The 12,705-nt window shown below is 40.3% G+C and overlaps 1 protein-coding gene across 2 annotated transcripts in view; it reads right to left on the reverse strand.

Annotated features, from left to right (window-relative positions):
- LOC111869779 (ELAV-like protein 1) overlaps positions 1–7,279 on the reverse strand; it is a 265,911-nt gene extending 258,632 nt beyond the window's left edge. Inside the window, exons 1-2 of one of the 2 annotated variants that reach the window (XM_023861571.2) lie at positions 7,120–7,279; positions 6,559–6,675 (exon numbers count right to left, since the gene is read on the reverse strand). The gene's annotated coding sequence lies outside the window, so the exon portion shown is untranslated. The remainder of the gene's footprint in view (positions 1–6,558; positions 6,676–7,119) is intronic. The other variant, XM_023861564.2, reaches the window with a different exon arrangement.
- Positions 7,280–12,705: the final 5,426 nt, after the last annotated feature.

Consider the following 12,705-nt stretch of genomic DNA (forward strand, 5'->3'; position numbering starts at 1 on the left):
AAGAATTCAGTTCGTACCTCACAGGAAACAGATCCGAACTCACGATCCCGGTTTCCGAGCGAGCGAAGACAGTACATGCCTTAGACCGCTCGGCTACCGTGACCGGCAGTGTATAAGAATAATATACAAGAATTCATTTCGTACCTCACAGGAAACAGATCCGAACCCACGATCCCGGCTGCCGAGCGAGCGAAGACGGTGCATGCCTTAGCTCGCCTGCCGTGACCGGCCCAGGGATAAATTTACCTTTGCTTATTTCTTTGAAATAAGCTGTCTAAAGGGGCATTCTTATGAGGCACAACCAATTTCTGTGTATAGGTACTCATGTAACATACACATTACTAAACTCCTTAGTAATGCAGTTCCATATGCGACATTTAGCCTGCCATAAATGTGTGAAGAATACTGCATATACACACCAAGGCTCTGATTTAACCTTTTGTCATGAGCAAGTGAAAACTTAATCTTGTACCTTAAAGGAGCAGCGAAGACATTGAGGAAATCTGAGAAGCACACAACCAGGCAAACATGTACACCGAAGAGGAAGGAAAGTGGGAAAAATTGCATAATGAGGAATTTTGTAATTTGTACGCTTCAGAGGATATTATGAATATAATTAAGTCAAGGAAAATGAGACGAAGGAGATGAAAAATTCGTACAGGAATTTAGTGGAATACCATAATGGATCAAAGGTTCCTTCAAAAGATAATACTAAAATTGTTGTTAAAGAAACGAGATACGAAGTTGTCCCGAATCATCCGGCATTGTGTACGCGTTATTGAACTTTCGCATTCGGAAGAAGGTAAGGAATATCTGGATCAGCTTAGCTACTCTCAGGTTTCAGGAGAATTATACGCACAAAAGCCAAAGAATCCCTCATAAGTTTGGAAGATATCTTAGCCGGACAGTTACTACATTTCATATGCAGTAAGTGCACATGTAGAACTAATTTACTTCTTCCCACACAGACGAAAGAAAAAGCGAAATTTTTTCACACATCAACATTTTTCCCGCCATGTTTTTCGCCTCTGTTAGTCACTGCGTCGACTAAGGTAGCGATAACGCGACTAACGTCTATTTGAGAGGCACTGGGTTCGAGTCTTGACTGAAACCCTTGCTATAACCGGACTGAGATTTCCTGATGATCTTGGTATTTGAAAGCGAAAAGTGGAGCAGTACGTGCCAACAAAGTGTCCAACACCACTTCCTTTTACAACCTTTCCAATTACCATCGGGGCACGAGGTAGCGTAGTTGGTTGAGGCACTATGCTACAAACCGTAAGATTGCAGGTTCAATTCCCGATGAGGACATTGCATTTTTTTTCCAATTTAGCTAATCCTTCCAGCCGCAATATGGCTGACAACCTTACCGCCATCTGTGAGCCGATTGTGTAGATAATGTGGGACCCTCAACGTCTCACAACCCTGTGGGACTCCACGGCCTCTTACAAGGATAGCTTTACCTTTACATTTTTTCATCTTCAATAAGTATGTTCCGAAACTGACATGATTTCATTTAATACTACGCATATTTGCTCGAATCAAAAATTGTAGAGCAAGAGAAACAACCGTTGCTAGAAAACGGCTCTGAAACAACATTCGTTTTTAGGCCACGGTCACGAAACAGACAACGGAACGACGTCCTTGTTAGGCAGCACATACCTAATAAGCAAGAATAGACGGCAGCTGCTAGGGTACGGTTCGGTAAAAACGGATACGAATACAACAGAGGAACGTTGTTTCCTACTTGGTGAGTAGAGAGATGTTATAGGTAAGGGACAAGGTTAGGTCGAGTCAGTCTGTGAAGAGAAGTTTTAGTTGGAGAAAAAATATTCAGTTGGAAATGAGCCGTCCTTCGGAGAGTACTTCAGTACGGAAGTAGATAAATAGCAATTGTTAGAAGCCGTTACTAGGAAGCGTCTAGTAACAGACTGACAACACTAGCATGTGCTGTCGTTCTTTGTAAAATGTGGAAATTAGCAATGACTACATAATTAAATGCTATTACGAGTTGTGTGTTAAAGTGGTCAATAAATCCAATATCTAATTCAAAACTCCGTAGAGAGTCACTCAAAATGGTGTTAATAGTCTAAGAATTAGCCAACGTCTTTCTATCCACTGTGCTATTATTTTTATTGGTAATGGGGTGGGACTAAGTCCCTTGTACTGCGGCCACTTCTGGCCTATTGTACTAGCCCCAGGGTGATTGTGGAGCAATTGGTGGAATGAAAACTGGCAGGGGAAATCGAAGTACTTGGAGAAAATCTGCCTCAGCGTCACTTTGTCCTCCACAAATCCTATTTGACCAGACCCGGGATCGAACCCGGGCCCCCGCGGTAGGAAGCCAGCGGCTAACCGCTTGAGCTATGGCGCGGCCGGACCAGAATCTATGTAGCTACTTTATTAAGTTACATTATTTTAGGAAGTATCTGTTCCAGATGCATTATATTTTGAAGAAACTAAGTTTTTGTTCGCGAGTTTTACGTCACATCATGCAGGGTCTGTGTCTGAAAATTCGATATTCAAACTGTGTCCTTCCCGGTCACATGGTTTAATCTTATACACGGATATCAATATTTCGGTTACATATACTGCATACATCTTCAACATGGGGAGAATATATTTCTTCAAAACGTTGGTACCTGTTTATCAAACTTGCAACACGGTGTCAATATCCAGGACACCACAAATTGAATTTTCTTCATATTCGAAAATGCAATTCAAATAATTATTCACAAGGGTTTCCCTATGCTTAATTGCTTAAGCATTATGCTATGAAGATAAAGGGAAGTGGAGTTATAACTCCGTCCTTCTTGATCTCTACACTAAATTGAGATGAGACGTCAGCTTCAAGCTATTGCCGCTATACCCCCGGGGGAAACACACTCTTCTGGGTCCCTTACAAAGAGCTAACCTCAATCCAGCGAAACTTGGATTTTATCTGGACAATTTTTCTACACCAACAGCGGCTCTCAAATTATGTTACCACTCTTTAGGGCAACATTTTAAAATTCGCACTAACGTAATTCCACTTCCAAACTTGTTTTACATATGCACAAAGATATTTTCAGACAACATAGTTAATTATATACATAGGGGAAAATGTGTGGTTTGTCTTAATAGACTAACTACGAAACGTAGAAGGCTGAAACTACGAAAAAATATTCAGGGTAGAGTGGGGTCGTGCACTCGGGCGTATTTTACTTTTATATCCCTTATATTTATGGGTGAAATTAAAGTACTTTACATAAGTACAAAAATATCTCTATGCAAAACCCAAGATGGTGACGGTAATGAATGCGTAACCATGGCAACGAAAATTTGTTTACACAAAATTATGTTGTGTATATTTCCTTTTGTTAAGTAACATACAAAATTACATGTCTGACATTCCAAAAAGTAAGGGAGTATAATATAGATTTTTTCCGAAAGTTACTGAATTCATATATCGCGATTGATTGATTGATCAGTAACTGTCAGATGACAGGTCCACAGTCTCTTCCAAAACAGTTCCTCCACTTNAATAATATAGATTTTTTCCGAAAGTCACAGAATTCATATATCGCGATATCTACGACTAAATATATATTACTGAGATTCTCATACAACTATGTGTGTCCCAGGGACGTCTTCCAAACGACGAAAAATAAATATATAGATTATAAGAGAATATAAGTGCGTGTTTAGGGGAAGAAATTAAGTAAATTTACATGTAAGACATTATTCAAGTATTTGTGCTGCCTTCCATTACCAGAAAATAGATGAACGATACCAATACGAAATATGAATCCATCTGTGAAGTTATGTCAATGTGTTTCCGTGCTGTAACCTTGAGGTAAATACAGTGACACAGATGTTCCTGGGTAAGTGATCGCTCTGGCAAATCACATCATTTCCAAGTGAATTTCTTCAGGAATCAAAAGTGCTTGCGATTATTGTGTTGCTTACTGAAGAAATGTTCACTTAAGATTACCGTTTTAGTGTTTTGTGTTCAATCAAAATGGACACCGCTTTCTTAACCCGTGCAAGGACAGGTCCTTGCAGCCTGCAACACATATTTTGGAGCAAACTTCGCGAGAGCTGTAGCTCCTGCCTGGTTCAGAGTTCAGTCCCTATTTAACATTTTCCCTTAATTGGTTCATAATTACAATGAGCAGGATTTCATTTTGTGTACTACGAACTTCAGTGTTTGGGAGCCTTAAGAATATTTCGGGAAAATTATTCCGACTGAAACGAATGTCAGCCGGTCACGGTAGCCCAGCGGTCTAAGGCATGTACTCTCTTCGCTCTGTTGGAAACCGGGATCGTGGATTCGAATCCCACTCAGGGCATGGATATTTAGTTTGTGTGCATTTTTCTGTGTTTGTGCACAGGCAGAGGCCTTGTGACGAGCTGATCACCCGCCCAAGGAGTCCTATCGAATGTGTGAGATTTAGAAAACCCGAAGTGAAGGGAGAAGCTCATGGAGCCTAGGCCCACTGTGGCTGTAGTGCCAAGGAAAAAATAAATGAATGTCACATAAAGAAATGCTGCATTATACTTAATAACGATCATATAGTAAAATGCGGTCACAGCATATTATTTACTTATGTTCCCCAATTCAAATTATTCGTCCAGAAATGTTCAAAGATACTGCGCATCTTCGCCCTATTCATCGTAGTTAAAATGCCAATTTGCTCTCCCTCTTCTTAAACGTCATTTGACTAACAGATATACAAACAAATTGGAACAAAAAGCACATTTGTTTTATAAATATTTTAAGAGTATCATCCATCAAGCAGTACCAATTCAACGGAGTTACGAATCCAAATTATTTTGTCTAAACACACTGCTCCTGAATGTATTCAAAGTTTGATTCTTTCAATGTTCCAATTCTACAAACTTATGTACTGGCATATTGCTCTAGAGTAAATATGATTACGAAAGAGTCCCAGTTGAACATGCTTAAAATTTCCGTTTTATATACTCGTATGTTACTTTATATGAAGAGGGAATTATCAATACACAAAATGCTGAAGAGCATAATGGCATCTACTTTCCTCGACTGCTTTATATTATTTCTTACGGAAATTTCAATGTCTTCGTGTTGCGCTATAAGTTAAATGGAAATTATATATTATGAGAAATAATTTTATTTTTATTTCGTTCTTATCGGGTTTTCTGAAGATGAATACCCAACCAAATATAGAGTATTTGTAAGAAATAGACTTTAAAGGGCAAGAAGTCTGAATCGCCAAAACAAATAAGGGAATCTTTTGATCGCAAATTTAAACAAAGAATAATTAATATATAAATGCACTCTGGGGAAAACCAGGAAAATATTAATTTTTGTGTTAAAACATGTTTTGGGGAAGGGAAATCAGGTGAGACCTTCTCTCTAGATAATTACTTCATATTATAATAATATTACCTTAAATATTAAAGTCAAGTCCTGTATATTCAACGACAAAAAAATATGAACACTGCAAGGTTCCATCCCTCAAATTTTCATTATCTACAAATTCCATTATTTTATATTAATTACAAAACTAAAGTTTGGTTATGTCTTTGTTTTATTTAACAATGCTGTGTCATCTGCATTCGTTAAATAGTTTAAATATATTTTATGACCCAATATAAAGAAACATTAGATATAAGGAATAATAATTTAAATTTTGCTTCATTTATAAGTTCATTTTCGAACATTTATTTGAAACAGTTTCTAAATTTAAATGCGACTTTATCCAAATAATATCATGGGAAAACCATTGCTTCTTTCGATCATATGACATCTCATCTATAAACACCTGAACATCGTAGCAGATATACTAAATTCAGACTGTGCAGAAAGCATCAAGCAACACCTTAATTCACGTTTCACCATCACTGGAAGCAACAATTCCCGTATGTGGATAAATTTCCTTTCAATATATATGTACCACTTACGAGTAAAATATTTATTGATAAATATGCTACAAATAGTAATTAATAACTGCAAAAATCCGCGCCATAGACCAAGCGGTTAGTCGCTGGCTTCCCACCGCAGCGGCTCGGGGTCGATCCCGTGTCTGGTCAAGTGGGATTTGTGATGGAGAAAGTGGCGCTGGGGCAGGTTTTCTCCGAGTACTTCGGTTTCCCCTGTCAATCTGCATGCCATAAATTGCACCACAATCACCCTCACCTATCATCTGGGGCTGGTACAATAGGCCAGAAGTGACCGCAGTACAAGGGATCTAGTCCCACCCCACTAGCATTAAAAAGAAAACAACAAAAAATATTAATGAACTGTACAATAATAAGAAAAATTAGAAGTTATCCCATAATTTCTACTTTAATCCTGGAATGGAAGCTGAATACACAGAGAGAATAATTTTGAGCCAATTGTGGATGACACATTGACTGCACAAAACGTCTACTGACGCATCACTGCCAGACAGAGCCATATTGAAGTGAAAACGAGAGCAATCAATAGCAAGCAGAAGCCCACGCGTTCGGCGGCGAGTAACGTCACAATTACTACTAAGTTTAATTTATAAGCTACGGAAAGAATAATAGAAAAAAGGGTGGTTAAGCCGGTACCTTTCAAAGGCCAGTCCCAATCAGCTTCTCCGTTACACATAGCAAGCAAGCCGACTTCATCCTACATTCCTTCAGCAGACGGCTCGCGGCGTACACGGGTTCAAGACAATACATCAACTACTCAATAAGAAGGGGGGACAAAATAATATTACATAAACAGAACTGATAAATTAAACACTTTATCGGAATACGTAAGAGAGGCAGAGCAAATGAATGCGTGCAAAGAAAAGGGCAATGTTTGCAGAATGGGCTGTAGAAGGATAGAGCAGGTTGCAGGGACAGATGGAATATTGTGCTATGTTTACGTTTTGATCACAAGGATTTCGGGTTCAGAGGAAAACTGGGAAAACATGATTATTAATGGGCGAGGTTTTTGTTAAGTATTTGACTTCACTGTTAAATACGGAACAATAATCTGAAATTAAAAAAAAAAATAATAATATAAAATAAAACATGCAAGCGTATAAAGGATCTACGCAGACTCAGAACGTGCCAACACAATCGAACTCGAATCAGATAAATATAATTAAAAAATTGCAAAATTATTAAAAAAACACCTACCAATTTGAAGAAAATTAGGTGATGTTGGGCCAGTTAGAAAACGCAGAATCTAACCAGACCTAAACAGATCAAAACGGAAGGAAAACAGCAACCAAACCTGCGACGAACCCCTACAAACGTAACACAAGTTGCAGTCACACAGTGCAAGAACTAAATGACAGCGATCAGCAAGACCTACTAGAGAAAATTGGGCCGCATCACCGCCCCAGCAAATAGTAACCTTGCTCCACATTCGCAAATTTTTTATTTGTTACAGAGGTGTCGTGTCCTTGAGTCCCACCCTGTGCAACGACGTGAGGTGTCCGTGTGTACCAGGCTTTCATGCATAGCTGCAGTCAAACTCATCTGAAATGATCACACTTCTGCAGTTGTAATCGGATCTCTTTCCCTCGGCGTAATCAACTCCTGGGTAAACTGCGTTGTGCGTCCTATATGGAAGCGGGTGGTTCAAAGGCAAAATCGATTTCCAGGTCGAGGGTGAGTTGCTGTGCTATGCTCTCATGTATCAATTCCGGGCTGAAACCCCGAGTTATTCAATCCCTGCCAGTTCTCAGATTAACAACTGATAAAAGAAGAGGTAAATATGAAATGTTAAGAGTTGTTTTTAATTATGATGTGCAGGTGGTGGTAGGGTAACGTGGACTCAACGACTGGTTAGATAGTGTGTCTCATGCGCAGTGCACTCTCCCTCATCACCTACGGCAGTAACATCAGCTGGCGCTGCAATCACAGCAACATGGCCGCCTTGCACACAGGTTTGTTTACTCTAATCACACTGTAAATTATTGTGCCTAGCGATATTTCACAGGCACACTGTTTTCTCTTTATGGACAAATTTGAATGTTGCAAAACTAGATCTGTACTCGTCTGTCACGCCGTGTTCTATTGTGTTCATGCACATAACCAGTCACATGGCACGAGGCTGAATTATTGATGTGAATATTCCGTGTTCCTATCTGTATTGATCAAACATTAGGCGTGCTGTGGATATTATAACTGGTATAGTTCGATAAATTTGAGAGTTGTTATTGGACGCTGACATAAGACAAAAATACTGAAAGGGAATTATAAAATATTCCATAGTGTATGAGAGCTTGATATAGCCGTGAGATTGGGAAGGTTTAGGTATAATTGGATTAACAGGCAGTAAATCAGCATTTGCAATCCATACACAAGTTCTACAGTTGTTTGGAAGCCTCTGCAATTCCATTAGTCTCATCTGCAATCACCCTATACGCAGGCGTGATGCATAGATTAGGCCCTGTTGGGGCACTAGCACAGAGCAGCATATGAAACAACTTGGCAAATCACGAACAGGTTAATAATACATTTGCAATGAGATATTTAATTTGATCCATAATTTACTCTTAATTAGAATTTGTTGCATAAAGTAATTGCATATTTTCTACAGAATAAATTTGTTAATGATATCAATATTAAATTTGCTTCCTACAAAAACAATTGTTGGTTCAGTTATTAAAATTATTATACCTGCTACATATATGGAAATCATTTATATAGATGAGAATTTGAAAGAAAATAATTGTACATTTGTTCAAATTCTTGGAATAAATTTAGGTTACTCAGTTTTGGTTTAAAGAGTTAGAAAAATTTAGAATGACTATAGTCTGTGTACGAAAAATGATTCTTGTAGAACCAGTAACATCTCATTCCATCATATCGTAATAACGCAAATGTTTCTGTAAAGCGGTGAAGAACACAGCATTTATTGGCTTCTTTCATAGATAAAACTACGTGTCGAATATTGAACAAATAAAACCTGAGTTATATTTCTGCTTTTTTTCCAGGACACCTGTACAGCAGGGTACCTAAAGTCTAGATCTGTGCCATCATGTACGAAGGTATGTTCGAATAGAATTCCACTTTTTCATCCACAGAAATGTAATGTTACACAACAACCAAAAGTCATGCTGACTGTTGTCAATGCAACAGAGTGGTGTCTCCTACCGTAGAGGAACGGATTCACTTATTGGTAGTTCAATTAGCGATGTTTTCGGTATTTCAATATGTATAACTATCAAAGGAACACCCGGTAGCGTAGTTGGTTCAGGCACTATGCTACAACCGGAAGGTCGCGGGTTCGATTTCCGATGATAAATGAGTACCAGGAGTATTCCTGGGTGTAAAGAACGGCTGGTGTGTAAGGCTGACAAACTCACGGCCATCTATGAGCCAATTATTTAGAAAATGTGGGAGCCTCGACGTCTCACAGCGCTAAGGGCCTCCACGGCCTGTTACAGGGATAGATTTAGCTTTCAATATCATCCAATGGAAGAGCAATTGGTGAATAATGGATTTGAAAGAAACATTGAAGGCAGAGGTAGTGGCTTGGCTTCAGGTGCGACCTCGGTAATTTTCTGTAGAGGCTGAAATACAGTGGAAAACATTAGTCAGCATTGCAGTCCTCTGGGTCAGAATTTCAAACTGCATCTCCTGGACATGAAGCAGAACTGCCAGTCACCGGCAACTGCGTTCTGGTGTTACTGCGCTTCTCTTCCGTCTTGAGAGCCCAGCTATCAAGCCCCGACCAGGGGCGGCTCTGCAGTGTTTTGTTTGTAACGCTGTCTGCCGCCTCCGTACCAGTTTCACACGGCGCCGACTGAGAATAGAAAGGTGATTGTGAAAGATAAATGAAAAGATATAAAGCGAGAATACTCAGTTTTAATGTTCTGCGAAGAAATTAAAAGAAATTTCTACAGACCAAGATCCCATGATCAGTGAAGAGAGGATTCCAATCGAATACTGAAATAATTTTAATAATGATAATATTACATCGCGTATAGTAATTGTTATTGATATAAATCTGATGAAAGTTACTTTAAAAGAATAATTTTATTTGTCGGTTTGAAAAAGTAAATTAGACCTTAATGATTTTCTTCCAGCAGTGACACCAAAAGGCATAGAAACTAATGTACGCTATTATTTATCATTGTACATGATACGTAATGGTCAGACTAGGCCGGAAACTTAAGTTTCATAAAGATTCTGGAAATATTTCAGTACAGGAATATGATTTTAGCCATAAAGTGCAAGAAAGAAGGTTACTTTATTTTCGCTCGAAGTGAAACAACTACACTTTACCACGTTCACTCAGCGTACGAAACTTTCTCCTTATGATTTCCTTCGCTTATGCTCACCCGTCTATAATTTATAACGCCACAACTTTTTGATTTTGCTTTGGATCCGACTGGATTTGGTGGAGAATTACAATTTACTTTGTCTTAAGACTACAAAACTCTGCTTTTATAGCTATTGGCTTCTCTTATTCATTTGGCCCTTTGTTTAAATTCCCTTATGATCAATTTCCAGGCATATTCTCAGGACAGGTTTTGTACAACACGAGTTACGAATATTTTAGAAGGATTCGGTCTTCCTTGCAAGTTGTTTTAATAGAGATCGACACAAAACAGAATACAGTTCGTCAAAGAATCATGCATATCCAAACCTGCAAATTTCATATTTCTGTCTATACTACAGGCTAATTAAACAATTTAATTCACGATGGATGTACAGAGGGCAACTGAAAAGTGCGGATACATTTTAGGGGCGAGTTCCATATAACAAAACAAGAAAAGTGTCCATATAGCACGTGTCTGGGAACATTAATTTATGAATTGCGGATGAAAGATTACAACTGTAATAAGTCCTCAGAATATCCTCCATGAGATTCTACGCTTGCTTCGACACGTCTCATCACGGACCGCCACATCCGTACAGAGATGCCGGGGCAGTTGCGGATAGTCTGACAGGCAGCCACAGTGCGGTGAAGTGCCTCTTTGTTGTCAACAGGAGCTGCATACACAAGGGGGTTTAGGTGTCTTCACAGGTAAATATCCAGAGGATTCAAGTCAGGTGAGCATGGAGGCCATGCAATGAATGTTCCTCTACATATCAATGGCTTGTGGTAGGCGTAGTTGAGAACAACTCGCAAGTCACTGCTGAAACGTGCCGGAGCACCATCGCGCATGCGCCACACTCGTGCTCTCACTGCTAGTGGTACAGCTTCCAGTAGCTTTGGTAGATCATGTAAGAGGAAGTCTCGGTAGTGGTTGCCCGGAAGCTGATTGTGGTAATATGTGTGGGCGTAACAAACAATCACCAAAAATCGCTGCCCACATATTAGTGCTGAACTGCTGATGGTATTCTTTCGACAGTAACTCAAAATTAAATGTTTCTGGTCACATGTTGACAGGGCATGTTTTCTTAATGTGGTATGTGGAACTCGTGCCAAAACCCTGTCCGTAGCTTTCGGTTTCACCTTTTGTATTGAGTCTCAGAGATATGAAATAAAGAAATACAATTAAATTTACAAAGTCGACTCGGCCGACCACGGTAGCCGAGCGGCCCGAGGCATGTAGAAAATTCGCTCGCTCTGAAGCCGGGATCCTGAGTTCGAATTCCACACAAGGCATGGATGTTTGCTATGTGTATGTGTTTATTCTGCTGAGCAAGTGTTGGCCTCCACCGTGACCCTGAGAGTCGTAGGAGGCAACGAAAATCTTAGAGAGTAAAATATGGTCACGAGTCCCAAGGGACTCGGACCCGAGAAAGACTGCACTGGCAAGGGCCAGCAGCATATATAAAATACAGACCCGTCCTCTCGTCAAAGAGGGAGCCCCACAAAACCAAGACCGTAATTGTCAAACAGTAATAAATATCAGGTCATGAGCACGAGATGGGGTTCGACACCAAGGCATACTGACTGACTGAACGTCAGTCCAATGTGAGTTTGATTTTGACTAACCGAGGAAGACAAGGGTCACGCCATAGCTCAAGCTGTTAGTCGCTGACTTGCCACCGCGGTTGCCCGGGTTCGATCCCGGGTCTGGTCAAGTGGGATTTGTGGTGAACAAAGTGGCCCTGGGGCAGGTTTTCTCCGAGTACTTCGGTCTCCACTGCCAATCTTCATTCCACCAACTGCTCCACAATCACCCTCACCTATCATCTGGGCCTGGTACAATAGGCCAGAAGTGGCCGCAGTACGAGGGGCGTTCATGTTCTAAGGTCTCCGATTTTTTTTCTCAGGACTGGGAGCAGATAGACACATGCGGTTTTGTTTAAAATACGTGAGCACTCTTTGTGAATGCGTGACAGAGATGGCAGAACTCTATGGCACACAGAACTCTAGTGGTAGCGGCGAGTGTGAGGAGTGTTTTTGATACTTAAAATGGCGACGTTTTCGTTACAAGAACAGCGAGTAATCATTCGTTTTCTCCACTTGCGTGGTGCGACACCCATTGAAATTCATCGCCAGTTGAGTGAGACATGTGGTGATGGTGTCATGAATGTGAAAAATGTGCGTTCGTGGGCGCGACAGTTCAAAGAAGGCCGAACGTCGTGTGACAACGAACCAAAACAATCTCGGCCTCGCACCAGCCGGTCTGACAACATGGTCGAGCGAGTTGAGAAAGTTGTTTTGGAGGATCGCCGATTGAGTGTGGAAAACATCGCCCCCAAAGTTGGCATTTCCGTGGGATCTGTGCACAAAATCCTGCATGAAGACCTGCGAATGCGGAAAGTGTCCTCCAGGTGGGTTCCACGAATTTTGGCTGATGACCACAAGGC

This window comes from Cryptotermes secundus, unplaced genomic scaffold, assembly GCF_002891405.2.
Source record: "Cryptotermes secundus unplaced genomic scaffold, Csec_1.0 scaffold958, whole genome shotgun sequence".
NCBI lineage: Eukaryota > Metazoa > Arthropoda > Insecta > Blattodea > Kalotermitidae > Cryptotermes > Cryptotermes secundus.